The sequence below is a fragment of the Anomaloglossus baeobatrachus genome, unplaced genomic scaffold (genome assembly GCF_048569485.1).
Source record: "Anomaloglossus baeobatrachus isolate aAnoBae1 unplaced genomic scaffold, aAnoBae1.hap1 Scaffold_2825, whole genome shotgun sequence".
Lineage (NCBI taxonomy): Eukaryota > Metazoa > Chordata > Amphibia > Anura > Aromobatidae > Anomaloglossus > Anomaloglossus baeobatrachus.
Genome location: NW_027442297.1, coordinates 62771 through 78437, shown reverse-complemented (window position 1 = coordinate 78437; position 15667 = coordinate 62771). Strand labels below are relative to the sequence as shown.

Genomic DNA, 15667 nt, shown 5'->3' with positions numbered 1-15667 from the left:
AAAGCTTACTATCAAAGGTTAGAGGGGGGCTTTCTCAGAGGGCTTTTTACAGTTTTTCTATTCCCAATTAGCCGTTTAAGTGTACTTATTGAAAGTAGTAATTCTTTCATAGGCCGCCCTTTCTTAGTATTTGACGTTCCTTATATTGCGGTATGAGGCTTCGCAGTAGGTTGCAAACATTCATCACCCATGACTGTCCCCAATTGAGCTCAGAAGCTCAATGTCTATCATGACCTCTCTTTTAGAATGTCCAAGAGCAAGCAAACTATTCCTCCAGGAGAGGGCGCCAACAGACTACTAAAGAGATCATCATTACTCAAAGAAAACCCCAAAAACCAATGCATGATAGGAATAAACAGGTAACTTTCTTTGGAGTGGAAGCGGAGAGATCGCACCAGATGCCAATTCTAGATGTTATCACACCTGTGGTCACTGCAGCAGCAGGTGAATCCACTTTGTCCAAAAGGGATCTATTCCATTCAATTGCAAATGATCTAGATAAGACAGAGAACTGCAGCACGGGGACATAGCCGAGTTGGTCAGGTTGAGTGGTGATGAGTTTGCTATTTGGATGAATAAAGAAAGTCAAAAGTGTGAAAGATAAAAAACAAAAGGAGGAAGTGTGAAAAGTGAATGGGCCAAATTGAGGTGCATATGAAGACGTATGCTTTCTTCCAATTCATTAAATCGGGCTAATATGAATCAGGTGAATTGAGTTCTGCTTTTGGAAACTGGGTTAAGAAGGGGTGCACCGTTCCTGGAGGTACTGCAATACCAGGTCAATGCGTGGAGTGGACAGAGCAAGCTCTTTTTCCATCTCCCTGTTCTAAAAATCCATTTAATATATGGTCCCCAGATAGGGGACGTATCAGATATTAAACTGATAAGAACAGATACTACACTTGATCTTAGCCAAAAGGCCGAGAAGCGATAACCAGAATTGGTTTGGGCCTCGAGTGGCACCCTGGCCTATGCCGGACACATCTTAGGGAGAGAGAGCGAGAGGGAGACAAACCCACGCCTACACAAGACATTTTGTCACCCAAGCCAACCCTTGAAAAGGCTGCTTTGCAGAGCCAAAACAAGAAGAATGGTGCGTTTTGCAGCCGCCGCCCACTGCAATGAATCTGAATAACTCCTCCTTTAGGGCGCAAGCAACTCCCCTCCCCCTTGCAGTCTTTCCAATTCACGATACAAAAAGACGGACAGGACAGGTTGCCTGACTTTCCGTCACTGCCACCCTTTGCCATCCTTACCCGTAGAAAGCCCTTTCATCATCCCCAAACCCTAATCTTTTCCCTTTCCTTCCCAGCCCCCAAACCCTGCCCTCTGTACCTTTCTCACCACCCGCTTTCCTTCTCCTGTCATCCCCCTACCACCCGGGAAAAAAAGAGATTGCCCCCTCCTTCCACTAGCCCACCCTCCCACCCAAAGAACAACTTCTTCTGCGCAGCTTGTTTTCTAGGCAGCAGCGCTATTGTGATGTCATCGGGGGGCATTGTGACAAGCCGCCAGTGTTCCGTCTCTTCATGTTGTGCACAGTTCAAACGGAAAATACATCAACAGGCAGACTACAGAAAAGCTTACTATCAAAGGTTAGAGGGGGGCTTTCTCAGAGGGCTTTTTACAGTTTTTCTATTCCCAATTAGCCGTTTAAGTGTACTTATTGAAAGTAGTAATTCTTTCATAGGCCGCCCTTTCTTAGTATTTGACGTTCCTTATATTGCGGTATGAGGCTTCGCAGTAGGTTGCAAACATTCATCACCCATGACTGTCCCCAATTGAGCTCAGAAGCTCAATGTCTATCATGACCTCTCTTTTAGAATGTCCAAGAGCAAGCAAACTATTCCTCCAGGAGAGGGCGCCAACAGACTACTAAAGAGATCATCATTACTCAAAGAAAACCCCAAAAACCAATGCATGATAGGAATAAACAGGTAACTTTCTTTGGAGTGGAAGCGGAGAGATCGCACCAGATGCCAATTCTAGATGTTATCACACCTGTGGTCACTGCAGCAGCAGGTGAATCCACTTTGTCCAAAAGGGATCTATTCCATTCAATTGCAAATGATCTAGATAAGACAGAGAACTGCAGCACGGGGACATAGCCGAGTTGGTCAGGTTGAGTGGTGATGAGTTTGCTATTTGGATGAATAAAGAAAGTCAAAAGTGTGAAAGATAAAAAACAAAAGGAGGAAGTGTGAAAAGTGAATGGGCCAAATTGAGGTGCATATGAAGACGTATGCTTTCTTCCAATTCATTAAATCGGGCTAATATGAATCAGGTGAATTGAGTTCTGCTTTTGGAAACTGGGTTAAGAAGGGGTGCACCGTTCCTGGAGGTACTGCAATACCAGGTCAATGCGTGGAGTGGACAGAGCAAGCTCTTTTTCCATCTCCCTGTTCTAAAAATCCATTTAATATATGGTCCCCAGATAGGGGACGTATCAGATATTAAACTGATAAGAACAGATACTACACTTGATCTTAGCCAAAAGGCCGAGAAGCGATAACCAGAATTGGTTTGGGCCTCGAGTGGCACCCTGGCCTATGCCGGACACATCTTAGGGAGAGAGAGCGAGAGGGAGACAAACCCACGCCTACACAAGACATTTTGTCACCCAAGCCAACCCTTGAAAAGGCTGCTTTGCAGAGCCAAAACAAGAAGAATGGTGCGTTTTGCAGCCGCCGCCCACTGCAATGAATCTGAATAACTCCTCCTTTAGGGCGCAAGCAACTCCCCTCCCCCTTGCAGTCTTTCCAATTCACGATACAAAAAGACGGACAGGACAGGTTGCCTGACTTTCCGTCACTGCCACCCTTTGCCATCCTTACCCGTAGAAAGCCCTTTCATCATCCCCAAACCCTAATCTTTTCCCTTTCCTTCCCAGCCCCCAAACCCTGCCCTCTGTACCTTTCTCACCACCCGCTTCCCTTCTCCTGTCATCCCCCTACCACCCGGGAAAAAAAGAGATTGCCCCCTCCTTCCACTAGCCCACCCTCCCACCCAAAGAACAACTTCTTCTGCGCAGCTTGTTTTCTAGGCAGCAGCGCTATTGTGATGTCATCGGGGGGCATTGTGACAAGCCGCCAGTGTTCCGTCTCTTCATGTTGTGCACAGTTCAAACGGAAAATACATCAACAGGCAGACTACAGAAAAGCTTACTATCAAAGGTTAGAGGGGGGCTTTCTCAGAGGGCTTTTTACAGTTTTTCTATTCCCAATTAGCCGTTTAAGTGTACTTATTGAAAGTAGTAATTCTTTCATAGGCCGCCCTTTCTTAGTATTTGACGTTCCTTATATTGCGGTATGAGGCTTCGCAGTAGGTTGCAAACATTCATCACCCATGACTGTCCCCAATTGAGCTCAGAAGCTCAATGTCTATCATGACCTCTCTTTTAGAATGTCCAAGAGCAAGCAAACTATTCCTCCAGGAGAGGGCGCCAACAGACTACTAAAGAGATCATCATTACTCAAAGAAAACCCCAAAAACCAATGCATGATAGGAATAAACAGGTAACTTTCTTTGGAGTGGAAGCGGAGAGATCGCACCAGATGCCAATTCTAGATGTTATCACACCTGTGGTCACTGCAGCAGCAGGTGAATCCACTTTGTCCAAAAGGGATCTATTCCATTCAATTGCAAATGATCTAGATAAGACAGAGAACTGCAGCACGGGGACATAGCCGAGTTGGTCAGGTTGAGTGGTGATGAGTTTGCTATTTGGATGAATAAAGAAAGTCAAAAGTGTGAAAGATAAAAAACAAAAGGAGGAAGTGTGAAAAGTGAATGGGCCAAATTGAGGTGCATATGAAGACGTATGCTTTCTTCCAATTCATTAAATCGGGCTAATATGAATCAGGTGAATTGAGTTCTGCTTTTGGAAACTGGGTTAAGAAGGGGTGCACCGTTCCTGGAGGTACTGCAATACCAGGTCAATGCGTGGAGTGGACAGAGCAAGCTCTTTTTCCATCTCCCTGTTCTAAAAATCCATTTAATATATGGTCCCCAGATAGGGGACGTATCAGATATTAAACTGATAAGAACAGATACTACACTTGATCTTAGCCAAAAGGCCGAGAAGCGATAACCAGAATTGGTTTGGGCCTCGAGTGGCACCCTGGCCTATGCCGGACACATCTTAGGGAGAGAGAGCGAGAGGGAGACAAACCCACGCCTACACAAGACATTTTGTCACCCAAGCCAACCCTTGAAAAGGCTGCTTTGCAGAGCCAAAACAAGAAGAATGGTGCGTTTTGCAGCCGCCGCCCACTGCAATGAATCTGAATAACTCCTCCTTTAGGGCGCAAGCAACTCCCCTCCCCCTTGCAGTCTTTCCAATTCACGATACAAAAAGACGGACAGGACAGGTTGCCTGACTTTCCGTCACTGCCACCCTTTGCCATCCTTACCCGTAGAAAGCCCTTTCATCATCCCCAAACCCTAATCTTTTCCCTTTCCTTCCCAGCCCCCAAACCCTGCCCTCTGTACCTTTCTCACCACCCGCTTCCCTTCTCCTGTCATCCCCCTACCACCCGGGAAAAAAAGAGATTGCCCCCTCCTTCCACTAGCCCACCCTCCCACCCAAAGAACAACTTCTTCTGCGCAGCTTGTTTTCTAGGCAGCAGCGCTATTGTGATGTCATCGGGGGGCATTGTGACAAGCCGCCAGTGTTCCGTCTCTTCATGTTGTGCACAGTTCAAACGGAAAATACATCAACAGGCAGACTACAGAAAAGCTTACTATCAAAGGTTAGAGGGGGGCTTTCTCAGAGGGCTTTTTACAGTTTTTCTATTCCCAATTAGCCGTTTAAGTGTACTTATTGAAAGTAGTAATTCTTTCATAGGCCGCCCTTTCTTAGTATTTGACGTTCCTTATATTGCGGTATGAGGCTTCGCAGTAGGTTGCAAACATTCATCACCCATGACTGTCCCCAATTGAGCTCAGAAGCTCAATGTCTATCATGACCTCTCTTTTAGAATGTCCAAGAGCAAGCAAACTATTCCTCCAGGAGAGGGCGCCAACAGACTACTAAAGAGATCATCATTACTCAAAGAAAACCCCAAAAACCAATGCATGATAGGAATAAACAGGTAACTTTCTTTGGAGTGGAAGCGGAGAGATCGCACCAGATGCCAATTCTAGATGTTATCACACCTGTGGTCACTGCAGCAGCAGGTGAATCCACTTTGTCCAAAAGGGATCTATTCCATTCAATTGCAAATGATCTAGATAAGACAGAGAACTGCAGCACGGGGACATAGCCGAGTTGGTCAGGTTGAGTGGTGATGAGTTTGCTATTTGGATGAATAAAGAAAGTCAAAAGTGTGAAAGATAAAAAACAAAAGGAGGAAGTGTGAAAAGTGAATGGGCCAAATTGAGGTGCATATGAAGACGTATGCTTTCTTCCAATTCATTAAATCGGGCTAATATGAATCAGGTGAATTGAGTTCTGCTTTTGGAAACTGGGTTAAGAAGGGGTGCACCGTTCCTGGAGGTACTGCAATACCAGGTCAATGCGTGGAGTGGACAGAGCAAGCTCTTTTTCCATCTCCCTGTTCTAAAAATCCATTTAATATATGGTCCCCAGATAGGGGACGTATCAGATATTAAACTGATAAGAACAGATACTACACTTGATCTTAGCCAAAAGGCCGAGAAGCGATAACCAGAATTGGTTTGGGCCTCGAGTGGCACCCTGGCCTATGCCGGACACATCTTAGGGAGAGAGAGCGAGAGGGAGACAAACCCACGCCTACACAAGACATTTTGTCACCCAAGCCAACCCTTGAAAAGGCTGCTTTGCAGAGCCAAAACAAGAAGAATGGTGCGTTTTGCAGCCGCCGCCCACTGCAATGAATCTGAATAACTCCTCCTTTAGGGCGCAAGCAACTCCCCTCCCCCTTGCAGTCTTTCCAATTCACGATACAAAAAGACGGACAGGACAGGTTGCCTGACTTTCCGTCACTGCCACCCTTTGCCATCCTTACCCGTAGAAAGCCCTTTCATCATCCCCAAACCCTAATCTTTTCCCTTTCCTTCCCAGCCCCCAAACCCTGCCCTCTGTACCTTTCTCACCACCCGCTTCCCTTCTCCTGTCATCCCCCTACCACCCGGGAAAAAAAGAGATTGCCCCCTCCTTCCACTAGCCCACCCTCCCACCCAAAGAACAACTTCTTCTGCGCAGCTTGTTTTCTAGGCAGCAGCGCTATTGTGATGTCATCGGGGGGCATTGTGACAAGCCGCCAGTGTTCCGTCTCTTCATGTTGTGCACAGTTCAAACGGAAAATACATCAACAGGCAGACTACAGAAAAGCTTACTATCAAAGGTTAGAGGGGGGCTTTCTCAGAGGGCTTTTTACAGTTTTTCTATTCCCAATTAGCCGTTTAAGTGTACTTATTGAAAGTAGTAATTCTTTCATAGGCCGCCCTTTCTTAGTATTTGACGTTCCTTATATTGCGGTATGAGGCTTCGCAGTAGGTTGCAAACATTCATCACCCATGACTGTCCCCAATTGAGCTCAGAAGCTCAATGTCTATCATGACCTCTCTTTTAGAATGTCCAAGAGCAAGCAAACTATTCCTCCAGGAGAGGGCGCCAACAGACTACTAAAGAGATCATCATTACTCAAAGAAAACCCCAAAAACCAATGCATGATAGGAATAAACAGGTAACTTTCTTTGGAGTGGAAGCGGAGAGATCGCACCAGATGCCAATTCTAGATGTTATCACACCTGTGGTCACTGCAGCAGCAGGTGAATCCACTTTGTCCAAAAGGGATCTATTCCATTCAATTGCAAATGATCTAGATAAGACAGAGAACTGCAGCACGGGGACATAGCCGAGTTGGTCAGGTTGAGTGGTGATGAGTTTGCTATTTGGATGAATAAAGAAAGTCAAAAGTGTGAAAGATAAAAAACAAAAGGAGGAAGTGTGAAAAGTGAATGGGCCAAATTGAGGTGCATATGAAGACGTATGCTTTCTTCCAATTCATTAAATCGGGCTAATATGAATCAGGTGAATTGAGTTCTGCTTTTGGAAACTGGGTTAAGAAGGGGTGCACCGTTCCTGGAGGTACTGCAATACCAGGTCAATGCGTGGAGTGGACAGAGCAAGCTCTTTTTCCATCTCCCTGTTCTAAAAATCCATTTAATATATGGTCCCCAGATAGGGGACGTATCAGATATTAAACTGATAAGAACAGATACTACACTTGATCTTAGCCAAAAGGCCGAGAAGCGATAACCAGAATTGGTTTGGGCCTCGAGTGGCACCCTGGCCTATGCCGGACACATCTTAGGGAGAGAGAGCGAGAGGGAGACAAACCCACGCCTACACAAGACATTTTGTCACCCAAGCCAACCCTTGAAAAGGCTGCTTTGCAGAGCCAAAACAAGAAGAATGGTGCGTTTTGCAGCCGCCGCCCACTGCAATGAATCTGAATAACTCCTCCTTTAGGGCGCAAGCAACTCCCCTCCCCCTTGCAGTCTTTCCAATTCACGATACAAAAAGACGGACAGGACAGGTTGCCTGACTTTCCGTCACTGCCACCCTTTGCCATCCTTACCCGTAGAAAGCCCTTTCATCATCCCCAAACCCTAATCTTTTCCCTTTCCTTCCCAGCCCCCAAACCCTGCCCTCTGTACCTTTCTCACCACCCGCTTCCCTTCTCCTGTCATCCCCCTACCACCCGGGAAAAAAAGAGATTGCCCCCTCCTTCCACTAGCCCACCCTCCCACCCAAAGAACAACTTCTTCTGCGCAGCTTGTTTTCTAGGCAGCAGCGCTATTGTGATGTCATCGGGGGGCATTGTGACAAGCCGCCAGTGTTCCGTCTCTTCATGTTGTGCACAGTTCAAACGGAAAATACATCAACAGGCAGACTACAGAAAAGCTTACTATCAAAGGTTAGAGGGGGGCTTTCTCAGAGGGCTTTTTACAGTTTTTCTATTCCCAATTAGCCGTTTAAGTGTACTTATTGAAAGTAGTAATTCTTTCATAGGCCGCCCTTTCTTAGTATTTGACGTTCCTTATATTGCGGTATGAGGCTTCGCAGTAGGTTGCAAACATTCATCACCCATGACTGTCCCCAATTGAGCTCAGAAGCTCAATGTCTATCATGACCTCTCTTTTAGAATGTCCAAGAGCAAGCAAACTATTCCTCCAGGAGAGGGCGCCAACAGACTACTAAAGAGATCATCATTACTCAAAGAAAACCCCAAAAACCAATGCATGATAGGAATAAACAGGTAACTTTCTTTGGAGTGGAAGCGGAGAGATCGCACCAGATGCCAATTCTAGATGTTATCACACCTGTGGTCACTGCAGCAGCAGGTGAATCCACTTTGTCCAAAAGGGATCTATTCCATTCAATTGCAAATGATCTAGATAAGACAGAGAACTGCAGCACGGGGACATAGCCGAGTTGGTCAGGTTGAGTGGTGATGAGTTTGCTATTTGGATGAATAAAGAAAGTCAAAAGTGTGAAAGATAAAAAACAAAAGGAGGAAGTGTGAAAAGTGAATGGGCCAAATTGAGGTGCATATGAAGACGTATGCTTTCTTCCAATTCATTAAATCGGGCTAATATGAATCAGGTGAATTGAGTTCTGCTTTTGGAAACTGGGTTAAGAAGGGGTGCACCGTTCCTGGAGGTACTGCAATACCAGGTCAATGCGTGGAGTGGACAGAGCAAGCTCTTTTTCCATCTCCCTGTTCTAAAAATCCATTTAATATATGGTCCCCAGATAGGGGACGTATCAGATATTAAACTGATAAGAACAGATACTACACTTGATCTTAGCCAAAAGGCCGAGAAGCGATAACCAGAATTGGTTTGGGCCTCGAGTGGCACCCTGGCCTATGCCGGACACATCTTAGGGAGAGAGAGCGAGAGGGAGACAAACCCACGCCTACACAAGACATTTTGTCACCCAAGCCAACCCTTGAAAAGGCTGCTTTGCAGAGCCAAAACAAGAAGAATGGTGCGTTTTGCAGCCGCCGCCCACTGCAATGAATCTGAATAACTCCTCCTTTAGGGCGCAAGCAACTCCCCTCCCCCTTGCAGTCTTTCCAATTCACGATACAAAAAGACGGACAGGACAGGTTGCCTGACTTTCCGTCACTGCCACCCTTTGCCATCCTTACCCGTAGAAAGCCCTTTCATCATCCCCAAACCCTAATCTTTTCCCTTTCCTTCCCAGCCCCCAAACCCTGCCCTCTGTACCTTTCTCACCACCCGCTTCCCTTCTCCTGTCATCCCCCTACCACCCGGGAAAAAAAGAGATTGCCCCCTCCTTCCACTAGCCCACCCTCCCACCCAAAGAACAACTTCTTCTGCGCAGCTTGTTTTCTAGGCAGCAGCGCTATTGTGATGTCATCGGGGGGCATTGTGACAAGCCGCCAGTGTTCCGTCTCTTCATGTTGTGCACAGTTCAAACGGAAAATACATCAACAGGCAGACTACAGAAAAGCTTACTATCAAAGGTTAGAGGGGGGCTTTCTCAGAGGGCTTTTTACAGTTTTTCTATTCCCAATTAGCCGTTTAAGTGTACTTATTGAAAGTAGTAATTCTTTCATAGGCCGCCCTTTCTTAGTATTTGACGTTCCTTATATTGCGGTATGAGGCTTCGCAGTAGGTTGCAAACATTCATCACCCATGACTGTCCCCAATTGAGCTCAGAAGCTCAATGTCTATCATGACCTCTCTTTTAGAATGTCCAAGAGCAAGCAAACTATTCCTCCAGGAGAGGGCGCCAACAGACTACTAAAGAGATCATCATTACTCAAAGAAAACCCCAAAAACCAATGCATGATAGGAATAAACAGGTAACTTTCTTTGGAGTGGAAGCGGAGAGATCGCACCAGATGCCAATTCTAGATGTTATCACACCTGTGGTCACTGCAGCAGCAGGTGAATCCACTTTGTCCAAAAGGGATCTATTCCATTCAATTGCAAATGATCTAGATAAGACAGAGAACTGCAGCACGGGGACATAGCCGAGTTGGTCAGGTTGAGTGGTGATGAGTTTGCTATTTGGATGAATAAAGAAAGTCAAAAGTGTGAAAGATAAAAAACAAAAGGAGGAAGTGTGAAAAGTGAATGGGCCAAATTGAGGTGCATATGAAGACGTATGCTTTCTTCCAATTCATTAAATCGGGCTAATATGAATCAGGTGAATTGAGTTCTGCTTTTGGAAACTGGGTTAAGAAGGGGTGCACCGTTCCTGGAGGTACTGCAATACCAGGTCAATGCGTGGAGTGGACAGAGCAAGCTCTTTTTCCATCTCCCTGTTCTAAAAATCCATTTAATATATGGTCCCCAGATAGGGGACGTATCAGATATTAAACTGATAAGAACAGATACTACACTTGATCTTAGCCAAAAGGCCGAGAAGCGATAACCAGAATTGGTTTGGGCCTCGAGTGGCACCCTGGCCTATGCCGGACACATCTTAGGGAGAGAGAGCGAGAGGGAGACAAACCCACGCCTACACAAGACATTTTGTCACCCAAGCCAACCCTTGAAAAGGCTGCTTTGCAGAGCCAAAACAAGAAGAATGGTGCGTTTTGCAGCCGCCGCCCACTGCAATGAATCTGAATAACTCCTCCTTTAGGGCGCAAGCAACTCCCCTCCCCCTTGCAGTCTTTCCAATTCACGATACAAAAAGACGGACAGGACAGGTTGCCTGACTTTCCGTCACTGCCACCCTTTGCCATCCTTACCCGTAGAAAGCCCTTTCATCATCCCCAAACCCTAATCTTTTCCCTTTCCTTCCCAGCCCCCAAACCCTGCCCTCTGTACCTTTCTCACCACCCGCTTCCCTTCTCCTGTCATCCCCCTACCACCCGGGAAAAAAAGAGATTGCCCCCTCCTTCCACTAGCCCACCCTCCCACCCAAAGAACAACTTCTTCTGCGCAGCTTGTTTTCTAGGCAGCAGCGCTATTGTGATGTCATCGGGGGGCATTGTGACAAGCCGCCAGTGTTCCGTCTCTTCATGTTGTGCACAGTTCAAACGGAAAATACATCAACAGGCAGACTACAGAAAAGCTTACTATCAAAGGTTAGAGGGGGGCTTTCTCAGAGGGCTTTTTACAGTTTTTCTATTCCCAATTAGCCGTTTAAGTGTACTTATTGAAAGTAGTAATTCTTTCATAGGCCGCCCTTTCTTAGTATTTGACGTTCCTTATATTGCGGTATGAGGCTTCGCAGTAGGTTGCAAACATTCATCACCCATGACTGTCCCCAATTGAGCTCAGAAGCTCAATGTCTATCATGACCTCTCTTTTAGAATGTCCAAGAGCAAGCAAACTATTCCTCCAGGAGAGGGCGCCAACAGACTACTAAAGAGATCATCATTACTCAAAGAAAACCCCAAAAACCAATGCATGATAGGAATAAACAGGTAACTTTCTTTGGAGTGGAAGCGGAGAGATCGCACCAGATGCCAATTCTAGATGTTATCACACCTGTGGTCACTGCAGCAGCAGGTGAATCCACTTTGTCCAAAAGGGATCTATTCCATTCAATTGCAAATGATCTAGATAAGACAGAGAACTGCAGCACGGGGACATAGCCGAGTTGGTCAGGTTGAGTGGTGATGAGTTTGCTATTTGGATGAATAAAGAAAGTCAAAAGTGTGAAAGATAAAAAACAAAAGGAGGAAGTGTGAAAAGTGAATGGGCCAAATTGAGGTGCATATGAAGACGTATGCTTTCTTCCAATTCATTAAATCGGGCTAATATGAATCAGGTGAATTGAGTTCTGCTTTTGGAAACTGGGTTAAGAAGGGGTGCACCGTTCCTGGAGGTACTGCAATACCAGGTCAATGCGTGGAGTGGACAGAGCAAGCTCTTTTTCCATCTCCCTGTTCTAAAAATCCATTTAATATATGGTCCCCAGATAGGGGACGTATCAGATATTAAACTGATAAGAACAGATACTACACTTGATCTTAGCCAAAAGGCCGAGAAGCGATAACCAGAATTGGTTTGGGCCTCGAGTGGCACCCTGGCCTATGCCGGACACATCTTAGGGAGAGAGAGCGAGAGGGAGACAAACCCACGCCTACACAAGACATTTTGTCACCCAAGCCAACCCTTGAAAAGGCTGCTTTGCAGAGCCAAAACAAGAAGAATGGTGCGTTTTGCAGCCGCCGCCCACTGCAATGAATCTGAATAACTCCTCCTTTAGGGCGCAAGCAACTCCCCTCCCCCTTGCAGTCTTTCCAATTCACGATACAAAAAGACGGACAGGACAGGTTGCCTGACTTTCCGTCACTGCCACCCTTTGCCATCCTTACCCGTAGAAAGCCCTTTCATCATCCCCAAACCCTAATCTTTTCCCTTTCCTTCCCAGCCCCCAAACCCTGCCCTCTGTACCTTTCTCACCACCCGCTTCCCTTCTCCTGTCATCCCCCTACCACCCGGGAAAAAAAGAGATTGCCCCCTCCTTCCACTAGCCCACCCTCCCACCCAAAGAACAACTTCTTCTGCGCAGCTTGTTTTCTAGGCAGCAGCGCTATTGTGATGTCATCGGGGGGCATTGTGACAAGCCGCCAGTGTTCCGTCTCTTCATGTTGTGCACAGTTCAAACGGAAAATACATCAACAGGCAGACTACAGAAAAGCTTACTATCAAAGGTTAGAGGGGGGCTTTCTCAGAGGGCTTTTTACAGTTTTTCTATTCCCAATTAGCCGTTTAAGTGTACTTATTGAAAGTAGTAATTCTTTCATAGGCCGCCCTTTCTTAGTATTTGACGTTCCTTATATTGCGGTATGAGGCTTCGCAGTAGGTTGCAAACATTCATCACCCATGACTGTCCCCAATTGAGCTCAGAAGCTCAATGTCTATCATGACCTCTCTTTTAGAATGTCCAAGAGCAAGCAAACTATTCCTCCAGGAGAGGGCGCCAACAGACTACTAAAGAGATCATCATTACTCAAAGAAAACCCCAAAAACCAATGCATGATAGGAATAAACAGGTAACTTTCTTTGGAGTGGAAGCGGAGAGATCGCACCAGATGCCAATTCTAGATGTTATCACACCTGTGGTCACTGCAGCAGCAGGTGAATCCACTTTGTCCAAAAGGGATCTATTCCATTCAATTGCAAATGATCTAGATAAGACAGAGAACTGCAGCACGGGGACATAGCCGAGTTGGTCAGGTTGAGTGGTGATGAGTTTGCTATTTGGATGAATAAAGAAAGTCAAAAGTGTGAAAGATAAAAAACAAAAGGAGGAAGTGTGAAAAGTGAATGGGCCAAATTGAGGTGCATATGAAGACGTATGCTTTCTTCCAATTCATTAAATCGGGCTAATATGAATCAGGTGAATTGAGTTCTGCTTTTGGAAACTGGGTTAAGAAGGGGTGCACCGTTCCTGGAGGTACTGCAATACCAGGTCAATGCGTGGAGTGGACAGAGCAAGCTCTTTTTCCATCTCCCTGTTCTAAAAATCCATTTAATATATGGTCCCCAGATAGGGGACGTATCAGATATTAAACTGATAAGAACAGATACTACACTTGATCTTAGCCAAAAGGCCGAGAAGCGATAACCAGAATTGGTTTGGGCCTCGAGTGGCACCCTGGCCTATGCCGGACACATCTTAGGGAGAGAGAGCGAGAGGGAGACAAACCCACGCCTACACAAGACATTTTGTCACCCAAGCCAACCCTTGAAAAGGCTGCTTTGCAGAGCCAAAACAAGAAGAATGGTGCGTTTTGCAGCCGCCGCCCACTGCAATGAATCTGAATAACTCCTCCTTTAGGGCGCAAGCAACTCCCCTCCCCCTTGCAGTCTTTCCAATTCACGATACAAAAAGACGGACAGGACAGGTTGCCTGACTTTCCGTCACTGCCACCCTTTGCCATCCTTACCCGTAGAAAGCCCTTTCATCATCCCCAAACCCTAATCTTTTCCCTTTCCTTCCCAGCCCCCAAACCCTGCCCTCTGTACCTTTCTCACCACCCGCTTCCCTTCTCCTGTCATCCCCCTACCACCCGGGAAAAAAAGAGATTGCCCCCTCCTTCCACTAGCCCACCCTCCCACCCAAAGAACAACTTCTTCTGCGCAGCTTGTTTTCTAGGCAGCAGCGCTATTGTGATGTCATCGGGGGGCATTGTGACAAGCCGCCAGTGTTCCGTCTCTTCATGTTGTGCACAGTTCAAACGGAAAATACATCAACAGGCAGACTACAGAAAAGCTTACTATCAAAGGTTAGAGGGGGGCTTTCTCAGAGGGCTTTTTACAGTTTTTCTATTCCCAATTAGCCGTTTAAGTGTACTTATTGAAAGTAGTAATTCTTTCATAGGCCGCCCTTTCTTAGTATTTGACGTTCCTTATATTGCGGTATGAGGCTTCGCAGTAGGTTGCAAACATTCATCACCCATGACTGTCCCCAATTGAGCTCAGAAGCTCAATGTCTATCATGACCTCTCTTTTAGAATGTCCAAGAGCAAGCAAACTATTCCTCCAGGAGAGGGCGCCAACAGACTACTAAAGAGATCATCATTACTCAAAGAAAACCCCAAAAACCAATGCATGATAGGAATAAACAGGTAACTTTCTTTGGAGTGGAAGCGGAGAGATCGCACCAGATGCCAATTCTAGATGTTATCACACCTGTGGTCACTGCAGCAGCAGGTGAATCCACTTTGTCCAAAAGGGATCTATTCCATTCAATTGCAAATGATCTAGATAAGACAGAGAACTGCAGCACGGGGACATAGCCGAGTTGGTCAGGTTGAGTGGTGATGAGTTTGCTATTTGGATGAATAAAGAAAGTCAAAAGTGTGAAAGATAAAAAACAAAAGGAGGAAGTGTGAAAAGTGAATGGGCCAAATTGAGGTGCATATGAAGACGTATGCTTTCTTCCAATTCATTAAATCGGGCTAATATGAATCAGGTGAATTGAGTTCTGCTTTTGGAAACTGGGTTAAGAAGGGGTGCACCGTTCCTGGAGGTACTGCAATACCAGGTCAATGCGTGGAGTGGACAGAGCAAGCTCTTTTTCCATCTCCCTGTTCTAAAAATCCATTTAATATATGGTCCCCAGATAGGGGACGTATCAGATATTAAACTGATAAGAACAGATACTACACTTGATCTTAGCCAAAAGGCCGAGAAGCGATAACCAGAATTGGTTTGGGCCTCGAGTGGCACCCTGGCCTATGCCGGACACATCTTAGGGAGAGAGAGCGAGAGGGAGACAAACCCACGCCTACACAAGACATTTTGTCACCCAAGCCAACCCTTGAAAAGGCTGCTTTGCAGAGCCAAAACAAGAAGAATGGTGCGTTTTGCAGCCGCCGCCCACTGCAATGAATCTGAATAACTCCTCCTTTAGGGCGCAAGCAACTCCCCTCCCCCTTGCAGTCTTTCCAATTCACGATACAAAAAGACGGACAGGACAGGTTGCCTGACTTTCCGTCACTGCCACCCTTTGCCATCCTTACCCGTAGAAAGCCCTTTCATCATCCCCAAACCCTAATCTTTTCCCTTTCCTTCCCAGCCCCCAAACCCTGCCCTCTGTACCTTTCTCACCACCCGCTTCCCTTCTCCTGTCATCCCCCTACCACCCGGGAAAAAAAGAGATTGCCCCCTCCTTCCACTAGCCCACCCTCCCACCCAAAGAACAACTTCTTCTGCGCAGCTTGTTTTCTAG

The 15667-nt window shown here is 46.3% G+C and overlaps 10 non-coding genes across 10 annotated transcripts; all 10 read right to left on the bottom strand.

The window, feature by feature from the left end:
• Positions 1-741: 741 nt before the first annotated feature.
• On the bottom strand, positions 742-932 carry LOC142266233 (U2 spliceosomal RNA). Its single transcript, XR_012732366.1, has one exon. It is a non-coding gene; the product is annotated as a U2 spliceosomal RNA (small nuclear RNA).
• Positions 933-2319: 1387 nt separating this feature from the next.
• On the bottom strand, positions 2320-2510 carry LOC142266232 (U2 spliceosomal RNA). Its single transcript, XR_012732365.1, has one exon. It is a non-coding gene; the product is annotated as a U2 spliceosomal RNA (small nuclear RNA).
• Positions 2511-3897: 1387 nt separating this feature from the next.
• LOC142266231 (U2 spliceosomal RNA) lies at positions 3898-4088 on the bottom strand. Its single transcript, XR_012732364.1, has one exon. It is a non-coding gene; the product is annotated as a U2 spliceosomal RNA (small nuclear RNA).
• A 1387-nt stretch (positions 4089-5475) lies between these two features.
• On the bottom strand, positions 5476-5666 carry LOC142266229 (U2 spliceosomal RNA). The gene has a single exon (XR_012732362.1). It is a non-coding gene; the product is annotated as a U2 spliceosomal RNA (small nuclear RNA).
• Positions 5667-7053: 1387 nt separating this feature from the next.
• Positions 7054-7244, bottom strand: LOC142266228 (U2 spliceosomal RNA). Its single transcript, XR_012732361.1, has one exon. It is a non-coding gene; the product is annotated as a U2 spliceosomal RNA (small nuclear RNA).
• A 1387-nt stretch (positions 7245-8631) lies between these two features.
• On the bottom strand, positions 8632-8822 carry LOC142266227 (U2 spliceosomal RNA). The gene has a single exon (XR_012732360.1). It is a non-coding gene; the product is annotated as a U2 spliceosomal RNA (small nuclear RNA).
• Positions 8823-10209: 1387 nt separating this feature from the next.
• LOC142266225 (U2 spliceosomal RNA) lies at positions 10210-10400 on the bottom strand. The gene has a single exon (XR_012732359.1). It is a non-coding gene; the product is annotated as a U2 spliceosomal RNA (small nuclear RNA).
• A 1387-nt stretch (positions 10401-11787) lies between these two features.
• On the bottom strand, positions 11788-11978 carry LOC142266224 (U2 spliceosomal RNA). The gene has a single exon (XR_012732358.1). It is a non-coding gene; the product is annotated as a U2 spliceosomal RNA (small nuclear RNA).
• Positions 11979-13365: 1387 nt separating this feature from the next.
• LOC142266223 (U2 spliceosomal RNA) lies at positions 13366-13556 on the bottom strand. The gene has a single exon (XR_012732357.1). It is a non-coding gene; the product is annotated as a U2 spliceosomal RNA (small nuclear RNA).
• Positions 13557-14943: 1387 nt separating this feature from the next.
• On the bottom strand, positions 14944-15134 carry LOC142266222 (U2 spliceosomal RNA). Its single transcript, XR_012732356.1, has one exon. It is a non-coding gene; the product is annotated as a U2 spliceosomal RNA (small nuclear RNA).
• Positions 15135-15667: the final 533 nt, after the last annotated feature.